Source organism: Silene latifolia, chromosome 4, assembly GCF_048544455.1.
Source record: "Silene latifolia isolate original U9 population chromosome 4, ASM4854445v1, whole genome shotgun sequence".
Taxonomy (NCBI): Eukaryota; Viridiplantae; Streptophyta; class Magnoliopsida; order Caryophyllales; family Caryophyllaceae; genus Silene; species Silene latifolia.
Window position 1 is genome coordinate 67,934,506 of NC_133529.1, and position 6,547 is coordinate 67,941,052.

At 40.8% G+C, this 6,547-nt stretch overlaps 1 non-coding gene across 1 annotated transcript; it reads right to left on the reverse strand.

Annotated features, from left to right (window-relative positions):
• Window positions 1-530: 530 nt before the first annotated feature.
• Window positions 531-638, reverse strand: LOC141654400 (small nucleolar RNA R71). The gene has a single exon (XR_012547961.1). It is a non-coding gene; the product is annotated as a small nucleolar RNA R71 (small nucleolar RNA).
• Between the last annotated feature and the right edge of the window lie 5,909 nt (window positions 639-6,547).

Genomic DNA, 6,547 nt, shown 5'->3' on the forward strand with positions numbered 1-6,547 from the left:
GAGAGAACATTCCGAAGTCGACTCAATTATTTTAAAGAGCTTAACACATCTTCTAGTCCCGGAGGTTTGGGTCGTATTTGTACCAATTACCCAATCCGTGACGAGGAAGAAGGATCTAATTCATCATCTCCACCACCACCACCATCTCCAATCAAAAAGATGGGGAAACTTTCCGATCATTCCAAGCCCACCGCGGCTATGCTCCCGGCGGGTATCACTACTACCCAAATTACCGCCCCGTAGTTCGAGATCAAACCGGGTTTTATTAGCCTTGTGGAGAGGAAACAATTTGGGGCAAGTCCTTTGGAGGATCCCAATTTGAATGTGCAAAATTTTTGTGACTATTGCTCCACGATTAGGCAAACGGGAGTTACTCAAGCTCAAATAAGGGAGATACTTTTCCCTTTCTCTTTGAAGGATAAGGCAAAACTATGGATCAATAGCCTTGATCGCACCGCCATGGGAATCACCAATTGGGAAACTTTGGCTCTTGCTTTCTATCAAAAGTTTTTCCCACCGGAGAAAACTCAAACCTTGAGGAGAAAAATCACGAGACTCCGTCAACAAGCTCTAGAGAGCTTATATGAAGCTTGGGAAAGGTACAAAGAGTTTCAAAGGCAATGCCCACATCATGGGTTGGATGCTTGGTTCCTATCTTTAACATTCTACAATGGATGTTGTGCCGAGTCCCGACGAATTCTTAATTCCGCCAAAAATGGGCGGTTTGATCAAATTGACCCGGATATTGCTCATGCCACGATTGAATCCATGGCGATTCATGATGCCCAATATGTCAATTCCCGGAGTGCACCAATCAAGGGTAAAGAGGAAGCTTCCGATACTACCATTTTGAAAGCTCAAATCTTATTGCTCTAAGAAAAATTGGAGGCTCAAAATGCGGTCTTCTCTCTTCAACAAGTCAATGCCATGTCTTCTACAAGCCAAATTGTTGTTTGCGAAGGTTGCGGAGGTGCGGGTCATTACACCGCTCATTGCCAAGCAACTATTGAGGAGGTAAATGCTTTTCAAATTTTTAGACAAGGTTCATTTCCACCGGGTACATTTTCAAATAGTTACAATCCAAATACGAAATTTCACCCGAACTTGTCTTACAAGAGCAATAATTTGTTAAACCCTCAACCTCAACAACAACAAAATGCCTATGTTCCACCACAACAAAGATTCAATTACCCACCGGGCTATCAAAATCAAAACCAACAACAAAGGCCACCACAACAAAATTTCCAACCAAACCAAGGTCCACCACCCCCAAAATGTCTAACAAAATAACCAAGGGGGGAACAAACTAGAAACCTTGGTGAAGCAAATGGTTAAGGCTCAAGCCGAGATGGTGTCTCAATATCAAAAGAGTGATCAAGCACACAGTACCGCCATCAAGATGCTAGAGAATCAAATAGCTTAACTAGCCTCCTCTATCTCTAAAAGGAAAACGGGTCAACGACCACCCCATGGTGAACAACCACATGAGACGGTTAATGCCATTCAATTGAGGAATGGTAAGAGTTATGATGAGCCATCCATGATTTTGGATGATAAGGTGGTAAGTAGAGAGACCAAGCTTGGGGGAAGTAGCCAAAACAAGGCTAGTGAAGAGCCTCCCATTAAGATCCAAGTGCCATTTTCTCACCGCTTAGCAATATTTAAGAGAAAGAGTAAGCTTGGTACCAAGGATGATGAGCCCCCTATGCCTAAAGGAAGTGAAGAGGTGCCCGTTGAGAAGGAGGTCTCTCCTAATGCTAAGGAAGTTAATGTCATTTCAGAGTTGGTGGATGATCATATTGTGGTTGTGAAGGAGAAAGATGTGGAGGATGCTCCTCCAAAGGATGTTGTTGAAATTCAAGTGCTATTTCTCCACCGCCTTGCAAAGAACAAGAAACAGAGTAAGTTTGGTGAGTTCTTGGAAGTTGTTAAGAATTTACAAGTTACCAAACCATTTATCGAATTGCTTACCCAAGTCCCTTCTTACTCAAAATTCATGAAAGAAATCCTCTCAAAGAAGCGATCCTTCAATGAGGTTGAGACCATAGCTTTCATCGAAGAGTGTAGTGCATTCTTACAAAACAAGTCTCCCCCAAAACTTAAGGATCCCGGTAGTTATTCTATTCCTTGCACTATTGGCACATATACCATTGATAAGGCCCTTTGCGACTTAGGTGCTAGTGTAAGCGTCATGCCCTATTCCATTTGTGAAAAACTTAACATGGGTGCTTTAAAATGCCCAAATATTACTTTGCAAATGGCGGACCATTCTTTAAAGCAACCTTTAGGTGTCTTGGAAGATGTGCCCATCAAAGTTGGTAAGTTTTTCATACCCGTTGACTTCCTCATACTTGATATGGCCGATGACTCACAAACCCCAATCATATTGGGTAGGACATTTTTGCACACCGCGGGCGCATTAATTGATGTAAAAAATGGGAAGTTGGCCTTAGAGGTGGACAATGACCGGGCTACCTTTAGCAAAAACAACACCATTAAGAGCCCAATGTCCCAAGAGTCTTGTTATTTAATTAACACTGTGGACTCTTTTTTTGTTTCTTCTACACCTCGATCCTTACTGATGGATCCGCTAGAGGTTGATATTGGTATTGATTGTTTTGCAGGTAATGATTTTAAGAGCACGAATGCTAAGAGTGCTAAGAAAGGATATTCATGGAAGAGCTTAAAGTGGATGAGGAATGTGAAAGAAGATATGAAAGAAAGCTTGGAAGGTGGCGAGCTAAAAGACAAAGATTGATTGATGGAGCTTCTTACGTCGTGTGGGACGTCAAACCAGCCCTTCTTGGGAGGCAACCCAAGCTTTTAATTATTTTTGTTTTTTTTAAGTTTTTCGCAAATTTAATGTTTTCATAGATTTGGAAATAAATTAAAAGACTTGACGGTGTTTTGTTTTATGATTTATAGGTGAAGGAAGAAGAAAAGAAGTATCAAGGAGGATATTCACGCTTCCCCATGTAAGAAACCCTGTTCTGGAACGTAACTTTCAAAAACGGGACGGAATTTAAACAATACGGAGTAGCGAAAAAGTCAAACTAGACACAGTCAACCCCGATCGGGGTGGGCTGGCCCCGATCGGGGACGCAATTTCCTACTTTTTTTTTATTTCGCTGCTATTTGGAACACGGGTAAGGCAAAGTTCATATCATTTTCGACGGTACACTTCTTCTACTCCTTCTCTCTATTCTTCATATTTCTTCACTAAAATCACAACAAAACATCATTCCTTCATCAAGATTTCAAGGTTTGTTCATCTATTAACATCACCAAGTAAGTATTCATCTCATTTCTCTTTGATTTCATCCATTTTAATCAATTTAATCCAATTTCACAAACCCTAACTCAATTTGGGGTAAATCGATTTTGTGCTTATTTTTGCTAGAAATTGGAGAGATTGTGTTCTATTAATGTTTATAGGATGAATTAGTTCACTAATTTGTTCTTTTATACTCACTTGGATAAATTTTAGCTTGGCTTAAGATGAAATTTTTGTCTTCAAATTTCAGAAAATGGCTCCTAAGAAAGGTACTTCACAAGGTGCTACAAAGAGAAGTAGAGGTGAGGCGGAGGCATCCCATGTCGCGGAGGATGTCGAGATTCAAGAGACACCAACTTGGCATGATCCGACATATCCCCAAGTGGTCTTTACTACTAAAAGGCAATGGGAAAATTGGGTCATCTTGAGAAACAAAGGTATGAAGGCTACAAAGTTTATTAATCATGACTCTCTTAAGCATATTAGAATAGAAAAACGAGTTAAGGCATTGTTTAAAATTTTTGATATGAAGCATGCCTACACCGTGAACTATAAGCCCTTCCCCGAACTCACACTTGAGTTCTTGAGTTCCTTTCAATTTCATAAATCTCAAAAGAACGAATATATATTTGGTGTTAGTTTTCGTTTGTTTAATCATGATTATAAAATGTATCTTGGTGAATTTGATGAAAATTTTCAATTTAAGCATGAAAATTTGCATACTGAGTCTCCCGAGTATTACAACCCCAAAATCACATGGCAAGCCATTTCCCATTACCCCTTTGTTGATTGGGACCATGTCCCGCATCAATATATTCATTATCCCGAATTTCGAATTTGGCAAAGTTTTATGGAATGGACTTTCTTGGGTCGGAATGAGCCTCACTCGGTAAGGAAATTGGAGGTTGAAATACTTGGTGTTTTTATTAATGTTAATGGTGATAAGAAATGGGGGATTAATATCCCTTACCATTTTGCCACACACTTGACCAAACAATGTCACAAGAACAATAGTGCCATTGTCATGGGTAGGTTAGTCACCAAAATTGCTCACAAGTTATGCAAATTTAACCAAGAAACAACACAAATGCAACCTTTGACTTCCTCAAGGGCGACGGGTAATAGACTTGACTATACTTATTTTCTATCCTTGAATTGGTTTAGGAATTCTCATCCGAACATGATTTGGAAAATTGCTAAAAATGACTCAATAAGTCTACCGGATGAGATTTCCGAGCTCAAGGCCGTGGTCCACACTAAACCCCGCCGTTCGGCTACCTTTGAACCCGTAACCTACCTTTTGCCTTTAAGGAAAGAGACACCCACCACCATTGAGCAACGTGAGAGAGGTCAATCCTCTCATTGTAACACCCCCATACACCAAGGTGCCTTACCAAGACCACCTAATGCATGAAAGTGCTACCATCTCGGTTACCCGAGGCAATGTATATCAAATTGACCATAAAAGAACGTACTTTAATAAATAAGTTTAAAGTGATACATAACAAAATCCAAAACTGTCAAAAGAAATACAACTATTCCAAATCAAAAACCAACTAAAGTAAAAGTAAAGTTCGACAACACAGCGGAAGACTCTAAATGACTCGTGATGACTCAATCCCAGCCATCCCTCGCGCATCCATATCATACCTGCTCAATAACTGCTCACCATCCCCGAATGGATCACCACAGTTTTTAAAACAATTAAACGGGGTCAGTTACTGATTACACAATAATAGATAATGCAACAACAACAATACATATAATCCTCCAACACCGTCACATCACTAATCACCTGACTAGCATGAAGGTCTAGTCCTGCCAAATTACGACCGCAACCAGTAATCCACACCGCCAGTGGGGGACCGCAGCCGTTCCCACCTAAGCCCCGCTCACCTATTCCGAGCGCAAACCCATGTTCCTTAATGTGCACATCCCCTCTTGTGGCGGGTTCCACAAGGGGCGAATCAAGGGCGTGAAGCGACTCCCGTAAGTGACTCAACCCAGCCGAGGGCGCACCTCGTGAACCATAGACAAACAACCACAACCAACTACAACATCAACAATTACCAAAACCAATACGATATAGACAAATGCTATTAATCAACAACCAATCAACCATCTCGCATTACGTAAACAATAACTGAGTAGGAAACCCTAACTGGAAATGCAATTACCACCATCGTCACAACAGCGAATCAGAAACGTTCCTCTAGGAAATCACCTCCTATCAATCACACAATCATACAATCACCATCTAAACCAACAATACACCCAAAACCCATAAATTACCCAATTAGGGTTTGAACCAAAATCAACGAAACAATATAAAAATTGTACTAGGATCTTACCAACAACGCGACGGCCTCAACGGCGTAAAGAACTCTGGATTCCGACGACTCGAGCCTTAGGATTTGATAGAAATGAGAGAGAGGAGAGCAACGTAACTTTGTTTTATCTTTTGTAAAAATTAGAATAGGGTAAACGCGAAAAGAAACTGAGGAAAAGTGTTTTTATATCCTTCTCGCGTTGCTATCAAAACCCGGCAGATAACCCGTAAAAACCCACTTACTCAATTGAGTAAGTGACTTACTCGATCGAGTGGCCCCTACGCGATCGAGTTGCCCCTACTCGATCGAGTACCCATCAAACAGAACATTGTTTCGTACGCAAAACTCACTTACTCGAAGGAGTAAGCCTTACTCGATAGATTACCCAACAGCACATAAAACCGTAGTATTACGGTCTTCCTTCCTTAAAAACGAACTTCGTCCCCGGAGTTCAAACACAACCTATAAAACATAAACTCTTAACACTAACTCCACCAACTCTGCCTACCTCCCACAACATGGCTCACGATATCGTATCAACTACATTATAGCCTCTCATCAATAACTCCATACACTACCGAATACCATCCACAAACGCCGCTAGCTTCGTCTCATTAACATATTATCCACTAGCAAATCCAATACCAAGACAATCCACCAAACGAGATTAACTACCAAACGGAATGTTACATTCTACCACCCTTAAAATGAACTTCGTCCTCGAAGTTTACTCATACTCATAAATTTCATCACCCAAACTGCCAACACTATCGAAGTTTACTCACACTCATAATCGACATACTACTACAAGCATTGCCATTACCTTCAATAAAATCAACCGCAACACAGATCCATCCTTTATTCTACACCAACACTCAAACTTCCAATTATACTACAACATGTACAACCATCAAACTCTCTTTGTCGCATCCTACTCCTCTTA